The sequence below is a fragment of the Mytilus trossulus genome, chromosome 6 (genome assembly GCF_036588685.1).
Source record: "Mytilus trossulus isolate FHL-02 chromosome 6, PNRI_Mtr1.1.1.hap1, whole genome shotgun sequence".
In the NCBI taxonomy this organism is placed as follows: Eukaryota; Metazoa; Mollusca; class Bivalvia; order Mytilida; family Mytilidae; genus Mytilus; species Mytilus trossulus.
The window spans coordinates 83,930,900-83,953,323 of NC_086378.1; the positions used below are offsets into that span (position 1 = coordinate 83,930,900).

The 22,424-nt window shown below is 35.4% G+C and overlaps 22 non-coding genes across 22 annotated transcripts; all 22 read left to right on the plus strand.

The window, feature by feature from the left end:
• Window positions 1–10: 10 nt before the first annotated feature.
• Window positions 11–149, plus strand: LOC134723953 (U4 spliceosomal RNA). Its single transcript, XR_010108280.1, has one exon. It is a non-coding gene; the product is annotated as a U4 spliceosomal RNA (small nuclear RNA).
• Window positions 150–1,056: 907 nt separating this feature from the next.
• LOC134723965 (U4 spliceosomal RNA) lies at window positions 1,057–1,195 on the plus strand. Its single transcript, XR_010108291.1, has one exon. It is a non-coding gene; the product is annotated as a U4 spliceosomal RNA (small nuclear RNA).
• Window positions 1,196–2,108: 913 nt separating this feature from the next.
• LOC134723976 (U4 spliceosomal RNA) lies at window positions 2,109–2,247 on the plus strand. The gene has a single exon (XR_010108302.1). It is a non-coding gene; the product is annotated as a U4 spliceosomal RNA (small nuclear RNA).
• Window positions 2,248–3,159: 912 nt separating this feature from the next.
• LOC134723988 (U4 spliceosomal RNA) lies at window positions 3,160–3,298 on the plus strand. The gene has a single exon (XR_010108313.1). It is a non-coding gene; the product is annotated as a U4 spliceosomal RNA (small nuclear RNA).
• A 909-nt stretch (window positions 3,299–4,207) lies between these two features.
• On the plus strand, window positions 4,208–4,346 carry LOC134724000 (U4 spliceosomal RNA). The gene has a single exon (XR_010108325.1). It is a non-coding gene; the product is annotated as a U4 spliceosomal RNA (small nuclear RNA).
• Window positions 4,347–5,255: 909 nt separating this feature from the next.
• LOC134724012 (U4 spliceosomal RNA) lies at window positions 5,256–5,394 on the plus strand. Its single transcript, XR_010108336.1, has one exon. It is a non-coding gene; the product is annotated as a U4 spliceosomal RNA (small nuclear RNA).
• A 909-nt stretch (window positions 5,395–6,303) lies between these two features.
• LOC134724023 (U4 spliceosomal RNA) lies at window positions 6,304–6,442 on the plus strand. The gene has a single exon (XR_010108347.1). It is a non-coding gene; the product is annotated as a U4 spliceosomal RNA (small nuclear RNA).
• Window positions 6,443–7,352: 910 nt separating this feature from the next.
• Window positions 7,353–7,491, plus strand: LOC134724035 (U4 spliceosomal RNA). The gene has a single exon (XR_010108358.1). It is a non-coding gene; the product is annotated as a U4 spliceosomal RNA (small nuclear RNA).
• Window positions 7,492–8,401: 910 nt separating this feature from the next.
• LOC134724047 (U4 spliceosomal RNA) lies at window positions 8,402–8,540 on the plus strand. The gene has a single exon (XR_010108369.1). It is a non-coding gene; the product is annotated as a U4 spliceosomal RNA (small nuclear RNA).
• Window positions 8,541–9,450: 910 nt separating this feature from the next.
• Window positions 9,451–9,589, plus strand: LOC134724058 (U4 spliceosomal RNA). The gene has a single exon (XR_010108380.1). It is a non-coding gene; the product is annotated as a U4 spliceosomal RNA (small nuclear RNA).
• A 909-nt stretch (window positions 9,590–10,498) lies between these two features.
• LOC134723887 (U4 spliceosomal RNA) lies at window positions 10,499–10,637 on the plus strand. Its single transcript, XR_010108217.1, has one exon. It is a non-coding gene; the product is annotated as a U4 spliceosomal RNA (small nuclear RNA).
• A 909-nt stretch (window positions 10,638–11,546) lies between these two features.
• Window positions 11,547–11,685, plus strand: LOC134724070 (U4 spliceosomal RNA). Its single transcript, XR_010108390.1, has one exon. It is a non-coding gene; the product is annotated as a U4 spliceosomal RNA (small nuclear RNA).
• A 910-nt stretch (window positions 11,686–12,595) lies between these two features.
• On the plus strand, window positions 12,596–12,734 carry LOC134724079 (U4 spliceosomal RNA). Its single transcript, XR_010108398.1, has one exon. It is a non-coding gene; the product is annotated as a U4 spliceosomal RNA (small nuclear RNA).
• Window positions 12,735–13,643: 909 nt separating this feature from the next.
• On the plus strand, window positions 13,644–13,782 carry LOC134723888 (U4 spliceosomal RNA). The gene has a single exon (XR_010108218.1). It is a non-coding gene; the product is annotated as a U4 spliceosomal RNA (small nuclear RNA).
• Window positions 13,783–14,691: 909 nt separating this feature from the next.
• Window positions 14,692–14,830, plus strand: LOC134724080 (U4 spliceosomal RNA). Its single transcript, XR_010108399.1, has one exon. It is a non-coding gene; the product is annotated as a U4 spliceosomal RNA (small nuclear RNA).
• Window positions 14,831–15,740: 910 nt separating this feature from the next.
• LOC134724081 (U4 spliceosomal RNA) lies at window positions 15,741–15,879 on the plus strand. The gene has a single exon (XR_010108400.1). It is a non-coding gene; the product is annotated as a U4 spliceosomal RNA (small nuclear RNA).
• Window positions 15,880–16,789: 910 nt separating this feature from the next.
• On the plus strand, window positions 16,790–16,928 carry LOC134724083 (U4 spliceosomal RNA). The gene has a single exon (XR_010108402.1). It is a non-coding gene; the product is annotated as a U4 spliceosomal RNA (small nuclear RNA).
• A 910-nt stretch (window positions 16,929–17,838) lies between these two features.
• On the plus strand, window positions 17,839–17,977 carry LOC134723883 (U4 spliceosomal RNA). Its single transcript, XR_010108213.1, has one exon. It is a non-coding gene; the product is annotated as a U4 spliceosomal RNA (small nuclear RNA).
• A 910-nt stretch (window positions 17,978–18,887) lies between these two features.
• On the plus strand, window positions 18,888–19,026 carry LOC134724084 (U4 spliceosomal RNA). Its single transcript, XR_010108403.1, has one exon. It is a non-coding gene; the product is annotated as a U4 spliceosomal RNA (small nuclear RNA).
• A 910-nt stretch (window positions 19,027–19,936) lies between these two features.
• On the plus strand, window positions 19,937–20,075 carry LOC134724085 (U4 spliceosomal RNA). The gene has a single exon (XR_010108404.1). It is a non-coding gene; the product is annotated as a U4 spliceosomal RNA (small nuclear RNA).
• A 910-nt stretch (window positions 20,076–20,985) lies between these two features.
• Window positions 20,986–21,124, plus strand: LOC134724086 (U4 spliceosomal RNA). Its single transcript, XR_010108405.1, has one exon. It is a non-coding gene; the product is annotated as a U4 spliceosomal RNA (small nuclear RNA).
• Window positions 21,125–22,034: 910 nt separating this feature from the next.
• LOC134723885 (U4 spliceosomal RNA) lies at window positions 22,035–22,173 on the plus strand. The gene has a single exon (XR_010108215.1). It is a non-coding gene; the product is annotated as a U4 spliceosomal RNA (small nuclear RNA).
• The last annotated feature ends 251 nt before the right edge of the window (window positions 22,174–22,424 follow it).

Genomic DNA, 22,424 nt, shown 5'->3' on the forward strand with positions numbered 1-22,424 from the left:
GTTATTCATTAGCTTTGCGCAGTGGCGGTACCATAGCCGATGAGGTTTATCCGAGGCGTGGTTATTGCTAGTTGAAAACTATACCCAATACCCCGCGCTGATGCCTGAAATACGGCAGCAGTCGCAATTTCTGAACGCCTCTACGGAGGCAATGATACACAATTAAATATAGAAAAGTCCACCAAACCAACTGCATATGACAAAATGCTAAAAGTAGTATTCAAGTCATTTTTCTTGTACTAGGTAAATCTAATGATCAGATAACACAATTTGGCGAAACAAAAATTCGCATGATCTCATTCTTTTAGGTTAAATGAGGTGCATTGAAGTACTCAACATTTTCCAGATTGATCTCTATCATCTACATCCTCCTTACCAGTGAGTGTTGTGACTGAACATGTGAAAATGACAAACACAGTGTTGATGCATCAAATCATTATAATACAAACTATTTCATTATTTCATCATCTGTTTTGAAAAATGAATGCCACTTTTGGCGGTTTTGGTAGATTGTAAGTGACTAGGAGCATTATACCTAGAAAAATATCCGAACTCAACAGCCCCTCCCCTCCTTTTTTAAAAGAAATCATAAAAATCAAAATATGAATAGCTTTTTTATTTATTGCTTCAGCGCAGATTTTATCGACAGATGTAAAAATTATCGTAAACTATCGCTAAAAGATATTGAAATTCCTGTATTTCCGTCTTCTTATCCTGACATGCATGTAATATCCACCACTGGACGTTAAACGCCAATTCGTCCATCCATCTGAGAGATTGTATAATATGCGTATACACTACGTAGTTTCCTGAGAGATTATCTCCCCATTAATATAGCCACTATACAAACTTGTGTTTTCTCAACTATAACAGCCGTTTGTCATTTCAGTGATCATCAAAAAGGATGAGACTCTTTCAAATGTAAATTAATGCGAAGTACAAAAGGTAGAACAATGTTAGCTATCCAAAATTTTGCACGGAATAAAATTACTAGAATTACCTTTGATAAAGTAAATGTAGTTTAAAACAAACAGTGTACACTGTACGTTAATCATTAGCTTTGCGCAGTGGCGGTACCATAGCCGATGAGGTTTATCCGAGGCGTGGTTATTGCTAGTTGAAAACTATACCCAATACCCCGCGCTGATGCCTGAAATACGGCAGCAGTCGCAATTTCTGAACGCCTCTACGGAGGCAATGATACACAATTAAATATAGAAAAGTCCACCAAACCAACTGCTTTGAAACATATGACAAAATGCTAAAGTAGTATTCAAGTCATTTTCTTGTACTAGGTAAATCTAATGATCAGATAACACAATTTGGCGAAACAAAAATTCGCATGATCTCATTCTTTTTAGGTTAAATGAGGTGCATTGAAGTACTCAACATTTTCCAGATTGATCTCTATCATCTACATCCTCCTTACCAGTGAGTGTTGTGACTGAACATGTGAAAATGACAAACACAGTGTTGATGCATCAAATCATTATAATACAAACTATTTCATTATTTCTCATCATCTGTTTTGAAAAATGAATGCCACTTTTGGCGGTTTTGGTAGATTGTAAGTGACTAGGAGCATTATACCTAGAAAAATATCCGAACTCAACAGCCCCTCCCCCTTTTTTAAAAGAAATCATAAAAATCAAAATATGAATAGCTTTTTTATTTATTGCTTCAGCGCAGATTTTATCGACAGATGTAAAAATTATCGTAAACTATCGCTAAAAGATATTGAAATTCCTGTATTTCCGTCTTCTTATCCTGACATGCATGTAATATCCACCACTGGACGTTAAACGCCAATTCGTCCATCCATCTGAGAGATTGTATATATGCGTATACACTACGTAGTTTCCTGAGAGATTATCTCCCCATTAATATAGCCACTATACAAACTTGTGTTTTCTCAACTATAACAGCCGTTTGTCATTTCAGTGATCATCAAAAAGGATGAGACTCTTTCAAATGTAAATTAATGCGAAGTACAAAAAGGTAGAACAATGTTAGCTATCCAAAATTTTGCACGGAATAAAATTACTAGAATACCTTTGATAAAGTAAATGTAGTTTAAAACAAACAGTGTACACTGTACGTTATTCATTAGCTTTGCGCAGTGGCGGTACCATAGCCGATGAGGTTTATCCGAGGCGTGGTTATTGCTAGTTGAAAACTATACCCAATACCCCGCGCTGATGCCTGAAATACGGCAGCAGTCGCAATTTCTGAACGCCTCTACGGAGGCAATGATACACAATTAAATATAGAAAAAGTCCACCAAACCAACTGCTTTGAAACATATGACAAAATGCTAAAGTAGTATTCAAGTCATTTTCTTGTACTAGGTAAATCTAATGATCAGATAACACAATTTGGCGAAACAAAAATTCGCATGATCTCATTCTTTTAGGTTAAATGAGGTGCATTGAAGTACTCAACATTTTCCAGATTGATCTCTATCATCTACATCCTCCTTACCAGTGAGTGTTGTGACTGAACATGTGAAAATGACAAACACAGTGTTGATGCATCAAATCATTATAATACAAACTATTTCATTATTTCATCATCTGTTTTGAAAAATGAATGCCACTTTTGGCGGTTTTGGTAGATTGTAAGTGACTAGGAGCTCTTATACCTAGAAAAATATCCGAACTCAACAGCCCCTCCCCCTTTTTTAAAAGAAATCATAAAAAATCAAAATATGAATAGCTTTTTTATTTATTGCTTCAGCGCAGATTTTATCGACAGATGTAAAAATTATCGTAAACTATCGCTAAAAGATATTGAAATTCCTGTATTTCCGTCTTCTTATCCTGACATGCATGTAATATCCACCACTGGACGTTAAACGCCAATTCGTCCATCCATCTGAGAGATTGTATATATGCGTATACACTACGTAGTTTCCTGAGAGATTATCTCCCCATTAATATAGCCACTATACAAACTTGTGTTTTCTCAACTATAACAGCCGTTTGTCATTTCAGTGATCATCAAAAAGGATGAGACTCTTTCAAATGTAAATTAATGCGAAGTACAAAAGGTAGAACAATGTTAGCTATCCAAAATTTTGCACGGAATAAAATTACTAGAATACCTTTGATAAAGTAAATGTAGTTTAAAACAAACAGTGTACACTGTACGTTATTCATTAGCTTTGCGCAGTGGCGGTACCATAGCCGATGAGGTTTATCCGAGGCGTGGTTATTGCTAGTTGAAAACTATACCCAATACCCCGCGCTGATGCCTGAAATACGGCAGCAGTCGCAATTTCTGAACGCCTCTACGGAGGCAATGATACACAATTAAATATAGAAAAGTCCACCAAACCAACTGCTTTGAAACATATGACAAAATGCTAAAGTAGTATTCAAGTCATTTTCTTGTACTAGGTAAATCTAATGATCAGATAACACAATTTGGCGAAACAAAAATTCGCATGATCTCATTCTTTTAGGTTAAATGAGGTGCATTGAAGTACTCAACATTTTCCAGATTGATCTCTATCATCTACATCCTCCTTACCAGTGAGTGTTGTGACTGAACATGTGAAAATGACAAACACAGTGTTGATGCATCAAATCATTATAATACAAACTATTTCATTATTTCATCATCTGTTTTGAAAAATGAATGCCACTTTTGGCGGTTTTGGTAGATTGTAAGTGACTAGGAGCATTATACCTAGAAAAATATCCGAACTCAACAGCCCCTCCCCCTTTTTTAAAAGAAATCATAAAAATCAAAATATGAATAGCTTTTTTATTTATTGCTTCAGCGCAGATTTTATCGACAGATGTAAAAATTATCGTAAACTATCGCTAAAAGATATTGAAATTCCTGTATTTCCGTCTTCTTATCCTGACATGCATGTAATATCCACCACTGGACGTTAAACGCCAATTCGTCCATCCATCTGAGAGATTGTATATATGCGTATACACTACGTAGTTTCCTGAGAGATTATCTCCCCATTAATATAGCCACTATACAAACTTGTGTTTTCTCAACTATAACAGCCGTTTGTCATTTCAGTGATCATCAAAAAGGATGAGACTCTTTCAAATGTAAATTAATGCGAAGTACAAAAGGTAGAACAATGTTAGCTATCCAAAATTTTGCACGGAATAAAATTACTAGAATACCTTTGATAAAGTAAATGTAGTTTAAAACAAACAGTGTACACTGTACGTTATTCATTAGCTTTGCGCAGTGGCGGTACCATAGCCGATGAGGTTTATCCGAGGCGTGGTTATTGCTAGTTGAAAACTATACCCAATACCCCGCGCTGATGCCTGAAATACGGCAGCAGTCGCAATTTCTGAACGCCTCTACGGAGGCAATGATACACAATTAAATATAGAAAAGTCCACCAAACCAACTGCTTTGAAACATATGACAAAATGCTAAAGTAGTATTCAAGTCATTTTCTTGTACTAGGTAAATCTAATGATCAGATAACACAATTTGGCGAAACAAAAATTCGCATGATCTCATTCTTTTAGGTTAAATGAGGTGCATTGAAGTACTCAACATTTTCCAGATTGATCTCTATCATCTACATCCTCCTTACCAGTGAGTGTTGTGACTGAACATGTGAAAATGACAAACACAGTGTTGATGCATCAAATCATTATAATACAAACTATTTCATTATTTCATCATCTGTTTTGAAAAATGAATGCCACTTTTGGCGGTTTTGGTAGATTGTAAGTGACTAGGAGCATTATACCTAGAAAAATATCCGAACTCAACAGCCCCTCCCCCTTTTTTAAAAGAAATCATAAAAATCAAAATATGAATAGCTTTTTTATTTATTGCTTCAGCGCAGATTTTATCGACAGATGTAAAAATTATCGTAAACTATCGCTAAAAGATATTGAAATTCCTGTATTTCCGTCTTCTTATCCTGACATGCATGTAATATCCACCACTGGACGTTAAACGCCAATTCGTCCATCCATCTGAGAGATTGTATATATGCGTATACACTACGTAGTTTCCTGAGAGATTATCTCCCCATTAATATAGCCACTATACAAACTTGTGTTTTCTCAACTATAACAGCCGTTTGTCATTTCAGTGATCATCAAAAAGGATGAGACTCTTTCAAATGTAAATTAATGCGAAGTACAAAAGGTAGAACAATGTTAGCTATCCAAAATTTTGCACGGAATAAAATTACTAGAATACCTTTGATAAAGTAAATGTAGTTTAAAACAAACAGTGTACACTGTACGTTATTCATTAGCTTTGCGCAGTGGCGGTACCATAGCCGATGAGGTTTATCCGAGGCGTGGTTATTGCTAGTTGAAAACTATACCCAATACCCCGCGCTGATGCCTGAAATACGGCAGCAGTCGCAATTTCTGAACGCCTCTACGGAGGCAATGATACACAATTAAATATAGAAAAGTCCACCAAACCAACTGCTTTGAAACATATGACAAAATGCTAAAGTAGTATTCAAGTCATTTTCTTGTACTAGGTAAATCTAATGATCAGATAACACAATTTGGCGAAACAAAAATTCGCATGATCTCATTCTTTTAGGTTAAATGAGGTGCATTGAAGTACTCAACATTTTCCAGATTGATCTCTATCATCTACATCCTCCTTACCAGTGAGTGTTGTGACTGAACATGTGAAAATGACAAACACAGTGTTGATGCATCAAATCATTATAATACAAACTATTTCATTATTTCATCATCTGTTTTGAAAAATGAATGCCACTTTTGGCGGTTTTGGTAGATTGTAAGTGACTAGGAGCATTATACCTAGAAAAATATCCGAACTCAACAGCCCCTCCCCCTTTTTTAAAAGAAATCATAAAAATCAAAATATGAATAGCTTTTTTATTTATTGCTTCAGCGCAGATTTTATCGACAGATGTAAAAATTATCGTAAACTATCGCTAAAAGATATTGAAATTCCTGTATTTCCGTCTTCTTATCCTGACATGCATGTAATATCCACCACTGGACGTTAAACGCCAATTCGTCCATCCATCTGAGAGATTGTATATATGCGTATACACTACGTAGTTTCCTGAGAGATTATCTCCCCATTAATATAGCCACTATACAAACTTGTGTTTTCTCAACTATAACAGCCGTTTGTCATTTCAGTGATCATCAAAAAGGATGAGACTCTTTCAAATGTAAATTAATGCGAAGTACAAAAGGTAGAACAATGTTAGCTATCCAAAATTTTGCACGGAATAAAATTACTAGAATACCTTTGATAAAGTAAATGTAGTTTAAAACAAACAGTGTACACTGTACGTTATTCATTAGCTTTGCGCAGTGGCGGTACCATAGCCGATGAGGTTTATCCGAGGCGTGGTTATTGCTAGTTGAAAACTATACCCAATACCCCGCGCTGATGCCTGAAATACGGCAGCAGTCGCAATTTCTGAACGCCTCTACGGAGGCAATGATACACAATTAAATATAGAAAAGTCCACCAAACCAACTGCTTTGAAACATATGACAAAATGCTAAAGTAGTATTCAAGTCATTTTCTTGTACTAGGTAAATCTAATGATCAGATAACACAATTTGGCGAAACAAAAATTCGCATGATCTCATTCTTTTAGGTTAAATGAGGTGCATTGAAGTACTCAACATTTTCCAGATTGATCTCTATCATCTACATCCTCCTTACCAGTGAGTGTTGTGACTGAACATGTGAAAATGACAAACACAGTGTTGATGCATCAAATCATTATAATACAAACTATTTCATTATTTTCATCATCTGTTTTGAAAAATGAATGCCACTTTTGGCGGTTTTGGTAGATTGTAAGTGACTAGGAGCATTATACCTAGAAAAATATCCGAACTCAACAGCCCCTCCCCCTTTTTTAAAAGAAATCATAAAAATCAAAATATGAATAGCTTTTTTATTTATTGCTTCAGCGCAGATTTTATCGACAGATGTAAAAATTATCGTAAACTATCGCTAAAAGATATTGAAATTCCTGTATTTCCGTCTTCTTATCCTGACATGCATGTAATATCCACCACTGGACGTTAAACGCCAATTCGTCCATCCATCTGAGAGATTGTATATATGCGTATACACTACGTAGTTTCCTGAGAGATTATCTCCCCATTAATATAGCCACTATACAAACTTGTGTTTTCTCAACTATAACAGCCGTTTGTCATTTCAGTGATCATCAAAAAGGATGAGACTCTTTCAAATGTAAATTAATGCGAAGTACAAAAGGTAGAACAATGTTAGCTATCCAAAATTTTGCACGGAATAAAATTACTAGAATACCTTTGATAAAGTAAATGTAGTTTAAAACAAACAGTGTACACTGTACGTTATTCATTAGCTTTGCGCAGTGGCGGTACCATAGCCGATGAGGTTTATCCGAGGCGTGGTTATTGCTAGTTGAAAACTATACCCAATACCCCGCGCTGATGCCTGAAATACGGCAGCAGTCGCAATTTCTGAACGCCTCTACGGAGGCAATGATACACAATTAAATATAGAAAAGTCCACCAAACCAACTGCTTTGAAACATATGACAAAATGCTAAAGTAGTATTCAAGTCATTTTCTTGTACTAGGTAAATCTAATGATCAGATAACACAATTTGGCGAAACAAAAATTCGCATGATCTCATTCTTTTAGGTTAAATGAGGTGCATTGAAGTACTCAACATTTTCCAGATTGATCTCTATCATCTACATCCTCCTTACCAGTGAGTGTTGTGACTGAACATGTGAAAATGACAAACACAGTGTTGATGCATCAAATCATTATAATACAAACTATTTCATTATTTTCATCATCTGTTTTGAAAAATGAATGCCACTTTTGGCGGTTTTGGTAGATTGTAAGTGACTAGGAGCATTATACCTAGAAAAATATCCGAACTCAACAGCCCCTCCCCCTTTTTTAAAAGAAATCATAAAAATCAAAATATGAATAGCTTTTTTATTTATTGCTTCAGCGCAGATTTTATCGACAGATGTAAAAATTATCGTAAACTATCGCTAAAAGATATTGAAATTCCTGTATTTCCGTCTTCTTATCCTGACATGCATGTAATATCCACCACTGGACGTTAAACGCCAATTCGTCCATCCATCTGAGAGATTGTATATATGCGTATACACTACGTAGTTTCCTGAGAGATTATCTCCCCATTAATATAGCCACTATACAAACTTGTGTTTTCTCAACTATAACAGCCGTTTGTCATTTCAGTGATCATCAAAAAGGATGAGACTCTTTCAAATGTAAATTAATGCGAAGTACAAAAGGTAGAACAATGTTAGCTATCCAAAATTTTGCACGGAATAAAATTACTAGAATACCTTTGATAAAGTAAATGTAGTTTAAAACAAACAGTGTACACTGTACGTTATTCATTAGCTTTGCGCAGTGGCGGTACCATAGCCGATGAGGTTTATCCGAGGCGTGGTTATTGCTAGTTGAAAACTATACCCAATACCCCGCGCTGATGCCTGAAATACGGCAGCAGTCGCAATTTCTGAACGCCTCTACGGAGGCAATGATACACAATTAAATATAGAAAAGTCCACCAAACCAACTGCTTTGAAACATATGACAAAATGCTAAAGTAGTATTCAAGTCATTTTCTTGTACTAGGTAAATCTAATGATCAGATAACACAATTTGGCGAAACAAAAATTCGCATGATCTCATTCTTTTAGGTTAAATGAGGTGCATTGAAGTACTCAACATTTTCCAGATTGATCTCTATCATCTACATCCTCCTTACCAGTGAGTGTTGTGACTGAACATGTGAAAATGACAAACACAGTGTTGATGCATCAAATCATTATAATACAAACTATTTCATTATTTTCATCATCTGTTTTGAAAAATGAATGCCACTTTTGGCGGTTTTGGTAGATTGTAAGTGACTAGGAGCATTATACCTAGAAAAATATCCGAACTCAACAGCCCCTCCCCCTTTTTTAAAAGAAATCATAAAAATCAAAATATGAATAGCTTTTTTATTTATTGCTTCAGCGCAGATTTTATCGACAGATGTAAAAATTATCGTAAACTATCGCTAAAAGATATTGAAATTCCTGTATTTCCGTCTTCTTATCCTGACATGCATGTAATATCCACCACTGGACGTTAAACGCCAATTCGTCCATCCATCTGAGAGATTGTATATATGCGTATACACTACGTAGTTTCCTGAGAGATTATCTCCCCATTAATATAGCCACTATACAAACTTGTGTTTTCTCAACTATAACAGCCGTTTGTCATTTCAGTGATCATCAAAAAGGATGAGACTCTTTCAAATGTAAATTAATGCGAAGTACAAAAGGTAGAACAATGTTAGCTATCCAAAATTTTGCACGGAATAAAATTACTAGAATACCTTTGATAAAGTAAATGTAGTTTAAAACAAACAGTGTACACTGTACGTTATTCATTAGCTTTGCGCAGTGGCGGTACCATAGCCGATGAGGTTTATCCGAGGCGTGGTTATTGCTAGTTGAAAACTATACCCAATACCCCGCGCTGATGCCTGAAATACGGCAGCAGTCGCAATTTCTGAACGCCTCTACGGAGGCAATGATACACAATTAAATATAGAAAAGTCCACCAAACCAACTGCTTTGAAACATATGACAAAATGCTAAAGTAGTATTCAAGTCATTTTCTTGTACTAGGTAAATCTAATGATCAGATAACACAATTTGGCGAAACAAAAATTCGCATGATCTCATTCTTTTAGGTTAAATGAGGTGCATTGAAGTACTCAACATTTTCCAGATTGATCTCTATCATCTACATCCTCCTTACCAGTGAGTGTTGTGACTGAACATGTGAAAATGACAAACACAGTGTTGATGCATCAAATCATTATAATACAAACTATTTCATTATTTCATCATCTGTTTTGAAAAATGAATGCCACTTTTGGCGGTTTTGGTAGATTGTAAGTGACTAGGAGCATTATACCTAGAAAAATATCCGAACTCAACAGCCCCTCCCCCTTTTTTAAAAGAAATCATAAAAATCAAAATATGAATAGCTTTTTTATTTATTGCTTCAGCGCAGATTTTATCGACAGATGTAAAAATTATCGTAAACTATCGCTAAAAGATATTGAAATTCCTGTATTTCCGTCTTCTTATCCTGACATGCATGTAATATCCACCACTGGACGTTAAACGCCAATTCGTCCATCCATCTGAGAGATTGTATATATGCGTATACACTACGTAGTTTCCTGAGAGATTATCTCCCCATTAATATAGCCACTATACAAACTTGTGTTTTCTCAACTATAACAGCCGTTTGTCATTTCAGTGATCATCAAAAAGGATGAGACTCTTTCAAATGTAAATTAATGCGAAGTACAAAAGGTAGAACAATGTTAGCTATCCAAAATTTTGCACGGAATAAAATTACTAGAATACCTTTGATAAAGTAAATGTAGTTTAAAACAAACAGTGTACACTGTACGTTATTCATTAGCTTTGCGCAGTGGCGGTACCATAGCCGATGAGGTTTATCCGAGGCGTGGTTATTGCTAGTTGAAAACTATACCCAATACCCCGCGCTGATGCCTGAAATACGGCAGCAGTCGCAATTTCTGAACGGCTCTACGGAGGCAATGATACACAATTAAATATAGAAAAGTCCACCAAACCAACTGCTTTGAAACATATGACAAAATGCTAAAGTAGTATTCAAGTCATTTTCTTGTACTAGGTAAATCTAATGATCAGATAACACAATTTGGCGAAACAAAAATTCGCATGATCTCATTCTTTTAGGTTAAATGAGGTGCATTGAAGTACTCAACATTTTCCAGATTGATCTCTATCATCTACATCCTCCTTACCAGTGAGTGTTGTGACTGAACATGTGAAAATGACAAACACAGTGTTGATGCATCAAATCATTATAATACAAACTATTTCATTATTTCATCATCTGTTTTGAAAAATGAATGCCACTTTTGGCGGTTTTGGTAGATTGTAAGTGACTAGGAGCATTATACCTAGAAAAATATCCGAACTCAACAGCCCCTCCCCCTTTTTTAAAAGAAATCATAAAAATCAAAATATGAATAGCTTTTTTATTTATTGCTTCAGCGCAGATTTTATCGACAGATGTAAAAATTATCGTAAACTATCGCTAAAAGATATTGAAATTCCTGTATTTCCGTCTTCTTATCCTGACATGCATGTAATATCCACCACTGGACGTTAAACGCCAATTCGTCCATCCATCTGAGAGATTGTATATATGCGTATACACTACGTAGTTTCCTGAGAGATTATCTCCCCATTAATATAGCCACTATACAAACTTGTGTTTTCTCAACTATAACAGCCGTTTGTCATTTCAGTGATCATCAAAAAGGATGAGACTCTTTCAAATGTAAATTAATGCGAAGTACAAAAGGTAGAACAATGTTAGCTATCCAAAATTTTGCACGGAATAAAATTACTAGAATACCTTTGATAAAGTAAATGTAGTTTAAAACAAACAGTGTACACTGTACGTTATTCATTAGCTTTGCGCAGTGGCGGTACCATAGCCGATGAGGTTTATCCGAGGCGTGGTTATTGCTAGTTGAAAACTATACCCAATACCCCGCGCTGATGCCTGAAATACGGCAGCAGTCGCAATTTCTGAACGCCTCTACGGAGGCAATGATACACAATTAAATATAGAAAAGTCCACCAAACCAACTGCTTTGAAACATATGACAAAATGCTAAAGTAGTATTCAAGTCATTTTCTTGTACTAGGTAAATCTAATGATCAGATAACACAATTTGGCGAAACAAAAATTCGCATGATCTCATTCTTTTAGGTTAAATGAGGTGCATTGAAGTACTCAACATTTTCCAGATTGATCTCTATCATCTACATCCTCCTTACCAGTGAGTGTTGTGACTGAACATGTGAAAATGACAAACACAGTGTTGATGCATCAAATCATTATAATACAAACTATTTCATTATTTTCATCATCTGTTTTGAAAAATGAATGCCACTTTTGGCGGTTTTGGTAGATTGTAAGTGACTAGGAGCATTATACCTAGAAAAATATCCGAACTCAACAGCCCCTCCCCCTTTTTTAAAAGAAATCATAAAAATCAAAATATGAATAGCTTTTTTATTTATTGCTTCAGCGCAGATTTTATCGACAGATGTAAAAATTATCGTAAACTATCGCTAAAAGATATTGAAATTCCTGTATTTCCGTCTTCTTATCCTGACATGCATGTAATATCCACCACTGGACGTTAAACGCCAATTCGTCCATCCATCTGAGAGATTGTATATATGCGTATACACTACGTAGTTTCCTGAGAGATTATCTCCCCATTAATATAGCCACTATACAAACTTGTGTTTTCTCAACTATAACAGCCGTTTGTCATTTCAGTGATCATCAAAAAGGATGAGACTCTTTCAAATGTAAATTAATGCGAAGTACAAAAGGTAGAACAATGTTAGCTATCCAAAATTTTGCACGGAATAAAATTACTAGAATACCTTTGATAAAGTAAATGTAGTTTAAAACAAACAGTGTACACTGTACGTTATTCATTAGCTTTGCGCAGTGGCGGTACCATAGCCGATGAGGTTTATCCGAGGCGTGGTTATTGCTAGTTGAAAACTATACCCAATACCCCGCGCTGATGCCTGAAATACGGCAGCAGTCGCAATTTCTGAACGCCTCTACGGAGGCAATGATACACAATTAAATATAGAAAAGTCCACCAAACCAACTGCTTTGAAACATATGACAAAATGCTAAAGTAGTATTCAAGTCATTTTCTTGTACTAGGTAAATCTAATGATCAGATAACACAATTTGGCGAAACAAAAATTCGCATGATCTCATTCTTTTAGGTTAAATGAGGTGCATTGAAGTACTCAACATTTTCCAGATTGATCTCTATCATCTACATCCTCCTTACCAGTGAGTGTTGTGACTGAACATGTGAAAATGACAAACACAGTGTTGATGCATCAAATCATTATAATACAAACTATTTCATTATTTCATCATCTGTTTTGAAAAATGAATGCCACTTTTGGCGGTTTTGGTAGATTGTAAGTGACTAGGAGCATTATACCTAGAAAAATATCCGAACTCAACAGCCCCTCCCCCTTTTTTAAAAGAAATCATAAAAATCAAAATATGAATAGCTTTTTTATTTATTGCTTCAGCGCAGATTTTATCGACAGATGTAAAAATTATCGTAAACTATCGCTAAAAGATATTGAAATTCCTGTATTTCCGTCTTCTTATCCTGACATGCATGTAATATCCACCACTGGACGTTAAACGCCAATTCGTCCATCCATCTGAGAGATTGTATATATGCGTATACACTACGTAGTTTCCTGAGAGATTATCTCCCCATTAATATAGCCACTATACAAACTTGTGTTTTCTCAACTATAACAGCCGTTTGTCATTTCAGTGATCATCAAAAAGGATGAGACTCTTTCAAATGTAAATTAATGCGAAGTACAAAAGGTAGAACAATGTTAGCTATCCAAAATTTTGCACGGAATAAAATTACTAGAATACCTTTGATAAAGTAAATGTAGTTTAAAACAAACAGTGTACACTGTACGTTATTCATTAGCTTTGCGCAGTGGCGGTACCATAGCCGATGAGGTTTATCCGAGGCGTGGTTATTGCTAGTTGAAAACTATACCCAATACCCCGCGCTGATGCCTGAAATACGGCAGCAGTCGCAATTTCTGAACGGCTCTACGGAGGCAATGATACACAATTAAATATAGAAAAGTCCACCAAACCAACTGCTTTGAAACATATGACAAAATGCTAAAGTAGTATTCAAGTCATTTTCTTGTACTAGGTAAATCTAATGATCAGATAACACAATTTGGCGAAACAAAAATTCGCATGATCTCATTCTTTTAGGTTAAATGAGGTGCATTGAAGTACTCAACATTTTCCAGATTGATCTCTATCATCTACATCCTCCTTACCAGTGAGTGTTGTGACTGAACATGTGAAAATGACAAACACAGTGTTGATGCATCAAATCATTATAATACAAACTATTTCATTATTTCATCATCTGTTTTGAAAAATGAATGCCACTTTTGGCGGTTTTGGTAGATTGTAAGTGACTAGGAGCATTATACCTAGAAAAATATCCGAACTCAACAGCCCCTCCCCCTTTTTTAAAAGAAATCATAAAAATCAAAATATGAATAGCTTTTTTATTTATTGCTTCAGCGCAGATTTTATCGACAGATGTAAAAATTATCGTAAACTATCGCTAAAAGATATTGAAATTCCTGTATTTCCGTCTTCTTATCCTGACATGCATGTAATATCCACCACTGGACGTTAAACGCCAATTCGTCCATCCATCTGAGAGATTGTATATATGCGTATACACTACGTAGTTTCCTGAGAGATTATCTCCCCATTAATATAGCCACTATACAAACTTGTGTTTTCTCAACTATAACAGCCGTTTGTCATTTCAGTGATCATCAAAAAGGATGAGACTCTTTCAAATGTAAATTAATGCGAAGTACAAAAGGTAGAACAATGTTAGCTATCCAAAATTTTGCACGGAATAAAATTACTAGAATACCTTTGATAAAGTAAATGTAGTTTAAAACAAACAGTGTACACTGTACGTTATTCATTAGCTTTGCGCAGTGGCGGTACCATAGCCGATGAGGTTTATCCGAGGCGTGGTTATTGCTAGTTGAAAACTATACCCAATACCCCGCGCTGATGCCTGAAATACGGCAGCAGTCGCAATTTCTGAACGCCTCTACGGAGGCAATGATACACAATTAAATATAGAAAAGTCCACCAAACCAACTGCTTTGAAACATATGACAAAATGCTAAAGTAGTATTCAAGTCATTTTCTTGTACTAGGTAAATCTAATGATCAGATAACACAATTTGGCGAAACAAAAATTCGCATGATCTCATTCTTTTAGGTTAAATGAGGTGCATTGAAGTACTCAACATTTTCCAGATTGATCTCTATCATCTACATCCTCCTTACCAGTGAGTGTTGTGACTGAACATGTGAAAATGACAAACACAGTGTTGATGCATCAAATCATTATAATACAAACTATTTCATTATTTTCATCATCTGTTTTGAAAAATGAATGCCACTTTTGGCGGTTTTGGTAGATTGTAAGTGACTAGGAGCATTATACCTAGAAAAATATCCGAACTCAACAGCCCCTCCCCCTTTTTTAAAAGAAATCATAAAAATCAAAATATGAATAGCTTTTTTATTTATTGCTTCAGCGCAGATTTTATCGACAGATGTAAAAATTATCGTAAACTATCGCTAAAAGATATTGAAATTCCTGTATTTCCGTCTTCTTATCCTGACATGCATGTAATATCCACCACTGGACGTTAAACGCCAATTCGTCCATCCATCTGAGAGATTGTATATATGCGTATACACTACGTAGTTTCCTGAGAGATTATCTCCCCATTAATATAGCCACTATACAAACTTGTGTTTTCTCAACTATAACAGCCGTTTGTCATTTCAGTGATCATCAAAAAGGATGAGACTCTTTCAAATGTAAATTAATGCGAAGTACAAAAGGTAGAACAATGTTAGCTATCCAAAATTTTGCACGGAATAAAATTACTAGAATACCTTTGATAAAGTAAATGTAGTTTAAAACAAACAGTGTACACTGTACGTTATTCATTAGCTTTGCGCAGTGGCGGTACCATAGCCGATGAGGTTTATCCGAGGCGTGGTTATTGCTAGTTGAAAACTATACCCAATACCCCGCGCTGATGCCTGAAATACGGCAGCAGTCGCAATTTCTGAACGCCTCTACGGAGGCAATGATACACAATTAAATATAGAAAAGTCCACCAAACCAACTGCTTTGAAACATATGACAAAATGCTAAAGTAGTATTCAAGTCATTTTCTTGTACTAGGTAAATCTAATGATCAGATAACACAATTTGGCGAAACAAAAATTAGCATGATCTCATTCTTTTAGGTTAAATGAGGTGCATTGAAGTACTCAACATTTTCCAGATTGATCTCTATCATCTACATCCTCCTTACCAGTGAGTGTTGTGACTGAACATGTGAAAATGACAAACACAGTGTTGATGCATCAAATCATTATAATACAAACTATTTCATTATTTTCATCATCTGTTTTGAAAAATGAAAGCCACTTTTGGCGGTTTTGGTAGATTGTAAGTGACTAGGAGCATTATACCTAGAAAAATACCCGAACTCAACAGCCCCTCCCCCTTTTTTAAAAGAAATCATAAAAATCAAAATATGAATAGCTTTTTTATTTATTGCTTCAGCGCAGATTTTATCGACAGATGTAAAAATTATCGTAAACTATCGCTAAAAGATATTGAAATTCCTGTATTTCCGTCTTCTTATCCTGACATGCATGTAATATCCACCACTGGACGTTAAACGCCAATTCGTCCATCCATCTGAGAGATTGTATATATGCGTATACACTACGTAGTTTCCTGAGAGATTATCTCCCCATTAATATAGCCACTATACAAACTTGTGTTTTCTCAACTATAACAGCCGTTTGTCATTTCAGTGATCATCAAAAAGGATGAGACTCTTTCAAATGTAAATTAATGCGAAGTACAAAAGGTAGAACAATGTTAGCTATCCAAAATTTTGCACGGAATAAAATTACTAGAATACCTTTGATAAAGTAAATGTAGTTTAAAACAAACAGTGTACACTGTACGTTATTCATTAGCTTTGCGCAGTGGCGGTACCATAGCCGATGAGGTTTATCCGAGGCGTGGTTATTGCTAGTTGAAAACTATACCCAATACCCCGCGCTGATGCCTGAAATACGGCAGCAGTCGCAATTTCTGAACGCCTCTACGGAGGCAATGATACACAATTAAATATAGAAAAGTCCACCAAACCAACTGCTTTGAAACATATGACAAAATGCTAAAGTAGTATTCAAGTCATTTTCTTGTACTAGGTAAATCTAATGATCAGATAACACAATTTGGCGAAACAAAAATTAGCATGATCTCATTCTTTTAGGTTAAATGAGGTGCATTGAAGTACTCAACATTTTCCAGATTGATCTCTATCATCTACATCCTCCTTACCAGTGAGTGTTGTGACTGAACATGTGAAAATGACAAACACAGTGTTGATGCATCAAATCATTATAATACAAACTATTTCATTATTTTCATCATCTGTTTTGAAAAATGAATGCCACTTTTGGCGGTTTTGGTAGATTGTAAGTGACTAGGAGCATTATACCTAGAAAAATACCCGAACTCAACAGCCCCTCCCCCTTTTTTAAAAGAAATCATAAAAATCAAAATATGAATAGCTTTTTTATTTATTGCTTCAGCGCAGATTTTATCGACAGATGTAAAAATTATCGTAAACTATCGCTAAAAGATATTGAAATTCCTGTATTTCCGTCTTCTTATCCTGACATGCATGTAATATCCACCACTGGACGTTAAACGCCAATTCGTCCATCCATCTGAGAGATTGTATATATGCGTATACACTACGTAGTTTCCTGAGAGATTATCTCCCCATTAATATAGCCACTATACAAACTTGTGTTTTCTCAACTATAACAGCCGTTTGTCATTTCAGTGATCATCAAAAAGGATGAGACTCTTTCAAATGTAAATTAATGCGAAGTACAAAAGGTAGAACAATGTTAGCTATCCAAAATTTTGCACGGAATAAAATTACTAGAATACCTTTGATAAAGTAAATGTAGTTTAAAACAAACAGTGTACACTGTACGTTATTCATTAGCTTTGCGCAGTGGCGGTACCATAGCCGATGAGGTTAATCCGAGGCGTGGTTATTGCTAGTTGAAAACTATACCCAATACCCCGCGCTGATGCCTGAAATACGGCAGCAGTCGCAATTTCTGAACGCCTCTACGGAGGCAATGATACACAATTAAATATAGAAAAGTCCACCAAACCAACTGCTTTGAAACATATGACAAAATGCTAAAGTAGTATTCAAGTCATTTTCTTGTACTAGGTAAATCTAATGATCAGATAACACAATTTGGCGAAACAAAAATTAGCATGATCTCATTCTTTTAGGTTAAATGAGGTGCATTGAAGTACTCAACATTTTCCAGATTGATCTCTATCATCTACATCCTCCTTACCAGTGAGTGTTGTGACTGAACATGTGAAAATGACAAACACAGTGTTGATGCATCAAATCATTATAATACAAACTATTTCATTATTTTCATCATCTGTTTTGAAAAATGAATGCCACTTTTGGCGGTTTTGGTAGATTGTAAGTGACTAGGAGCATTATACCTAGAAAAATATCCGAACTCAACAGCCCCTCCCCCTTTTTTAAAAGAAATCATAAAAATCAAAATATGAATAGCTTTTTTATTTATTGCTTCAGCGCAGATTTTATCGACAGATGTAAAAATTATCGTAAACTATCGCTAAAAGATATTGAAATTCCTGTATTTCCGTCTTCTTATCCTGACATGCATGTAATATCCACCACTGGACGTTAAACGCCAATTCGTCCATCCATCTGAGAGATTGTATATATGCGTATACACTACGTAGTTTCCTGAGAGATTATCTCCCCATTAATATAGCCACTATACAAACTTGTGTTTTCTCAACTATAACAGCCGTTTGTCATTTCAGTGATCATCAAAAAGGATGAGACTCTTTCAAATGTAAATTAATGCGAAGTACAAAAGGTAGAACAATGTTAGCTATCCAAAATTTTGCACGGAATAAAATTACTAGAATACCTTTGATAAAGTAAATGTAGTTTAAAACAAACAGTGTACACTGTACGTTATTCATTAGCTTTGCGCAGTGGCGGTACCATAGCCGATGAGGTTTATCCGAGGCGTGGTTATTGCTAGTTGAAAACTATACCCAATACCCCGCGCTGATGCCTGAAATACGGCAGCAGTCGCAATTTCTGAACGCCTCTACGGAGGCAATGATACACAATTAAATATAGAAAAGTCCACCAAACCAACTGCTTTGAAACATATGACAAAATGCTAAAGTAGTATTCAAGTCATTTTCTTGTACTAGGTAAATCTAATGATCAGATAACACAATTTGGCGAAACAAAAATTCGCATGATCTCATTCTTTTAGGTTAAATGAGGTGCATTGAAGTACTCAACATTTTCCAGATTGATCTCTATCATCTACATCCTCCTTACCAGTGAGTGTTGTGACTGAACATGTGAAAATGACAAACACAGTGTTGATGCATCAAATCATTATAATACAAACTATTTCATTATTTTCATCATCTGTTTTGAAAAATGAATGCCACTTTTGGCGGTTTTGGTAGATTGTAAGTGACTAGGAGCATTATACCTAGAAAAATATCCGAACTCAACAGCCCCTCCCCCTTTTTTAAAAGAAATCATAAAAATCAAAATATGAATAGCTTTTTTATTTATTGCTTCAGCGCAGATTTTATCGACAGATGTAAAAATTATCGTAAACTATCGCTAAAAGATATTGAAATTCCTGTATTTCCGTCTTCTTATCCTGACATGCATGTAATATCCACCACTGGACGTTAAACGCCAATTCGTCCATCCATCTGAGAGATTGTATATATGCGTATACACTACGTAGTTTCCTGAGAGATTATCTCCCCATTAATATAGCCACTATACAAACTTGTGTTTTCTCAACTATAACAGCCGTTTGTCATTTCAGTGATCATCAAAAAGGATGAGACTCTTTCAAATGTAAATTAATGCGAAGTACAAAAGGTAGAACAATGTTAGCTATCCAAAATTTTGCACGGAATAAAATTACTAGAATACCTTTGATAAAGTAAATGTAGTTTAAAACAAACAGTGTACACTGTACGTTATTCATTAGCTTTGCGCAGTGGCGGTACCATAGCCGATGAGGTTTATCCGAGGCGTGGTTATTGCTAGTTGAAAACTATACCCAATACCCCGCGCTGATGCCTGAAATACGGCAGCAGTCGCAATTTCTGAACGCCTCTACGGAGGCAATGATACACAATTAAATATAGAAAAGTCCACCAAACCAACTGCTTTGAAACATATGACAAAATGCTAAAGTAGTATTCAAGTCATTTTCTTGTACTAGGTAAATCTAATGATCAGATAACACAATTTGGCGAAACAAAAATTAGCATGATCTCATTCTTTTAGGTTAAATGAGGTGCATTGAAGTACTCAACATTTTCCAGATTGATCTCTATCATCTACATCCTCCTTACCAGTGAGTGTTGTGACTGAACATGTGAAAATGACAAACACAGTGTTGATGCATCAAATCATTATAATACAAACTATTTCATTATTTTCATCATCTGTTTTGAAAAATGAATGCCACTTTTGGCGGTTTTGGTAGATTGTAAGTGACTAGGAGCATTATACCTAGAAAAATACCCGAACTCAACAGCCCCTCCCCCTTTTTTAAAAGAAATCATAAAAATCAAAATATGAATAGCTTTTTTATTTATTGCTTCAGCGCAGATTTTATCGACAGATGTAAAAATTATCGTAAACTATCGCTAAAAGATATTGAAATTCCTGTATTTCCGTCTTCTTATCCTGACATGCATGTAATATCCACCACTGGACGTTAAACGCCAATTCGTCCATCCATCTGAGAGATTGTATATATGCGTATACACTACGTAGTTTCCTGAGAGATTATCTCCCCATTAATATAGCCACTATACAAACTTGTGTTTTCTCAACTATAACAGCCGTTTGTCATTTCAGTGATCATCAAAAAGGATGAGACTCTTTCAAATGTAAATTAATGCGAAGTACAAAAGGTAGAACAATGTTAGCTATCCAAAATTTTGCACGGAATAAAATTACTAGAATACCTTTGATAAAGTAAATGTAGTTTAAAACAAACAGTGTACACTGTACGTTATTCATTAGCTTTGCGCAGTGGCGGTACCATAGCCGATGAGGTTTATCCGAGGCGTGGTTATTGCTAGTTGAAAACTATACCCAATACCCCGCGCTGATGCCTGAAATACGGCAGCAGTCGCAATTTCTGAACGCCTCTACGGAGGCAATGATACACAATTAAATATAGAAAAGTCCACCAAACCAACTGCTTTGAAACATATGACAAAATGCTAAAGTAGTATTCAAGTCATTTTCTTTTACTAGGTAAATCTAATGATCAGATAACACAATTTGGCGAAACAAAAATTCGCATGATCTCATTCTTTTAGGTTAAATGAGGTGCATTGAAGTACTCAACATTTTCCAGATTGATCTCTATCATCTACATCCTCCTTACCAGTGAGTGTTGTGACTGAACATGTGAAAATGACAAACACAGTGTTGATGCATCAAATCATTATAATACAAACTATTTCATTATTTTCATCATCTGTTTTGAAAAATGAATGCCACTTTTGGCGGTTTTGGTAGATTGTAAGTGACTAGGAGCATTATACCTAGAAAAATATCCGAACTCAACAGCCCCTCCCCCTTTTTTAAAAGAAATCATAAAAATCAAAATATGAATAGCTTTTTTATTTATTGCTTCAGCGCAGATTTTATCGACAGATGTAAAAATTATCGTAAACTATCGCTAAAAGATATTGAAATTCCTGTATTTCCGTCTTCTTATCCTGACATGCATGTAATATCCACCACTGGACGTTAAACGCCAATTCGTCCATCCATCTGAGAGATTGTATATATGCGTATACACTACGTAGTTTCCTGAGAGATTATCTCCCCATTAATATAGCCACTATACAAACTTGTGTTTTCTCAACTATAACAGCCGTTTGTCATTTCAGTGATCATCAAAAAGGATGAGACTCTTTCAAATGTAAATTAATGCGAAGTACAAAAGGTAGAACAATGTTAGCTATCCAAAATTTTGCACGGAATAAAATTACTAGAATACCTTTGATAAAGTAAATGTAGTTTAAAACAAACAGTGTACACTGTACGTTATTCATTAGCTTTGCGCAGTGGCGGTACCATAGCCGATGAGGTTAATCCGAGGCGTGGTTATTGCTAGTTGAAAACTATACCCAATACCCCGCGCTGATGCCTGAAATACGGCAGCAGTCGCAATTTCTGAACGCCTCTACGGAGGCAATGATACACAATTAAATATAGAAAAGTCCACCAAACCAACTGCTTTGAAACATATGACAAAATGCTAAAGTAGTATTCAAGTCATTTTCTTGTACTAGGTAAATCTAATGATCAGATAACACAATTTGGCGAAACAAAAATTAGCATGATCTCATTCTTTTAGGTTAAATGAGGTGCATTGAAGTACTCAACATTTTCCAGATTGATCTCTATCATCTACATCCTCCTTACCAGTGAGTGTTGTGACTG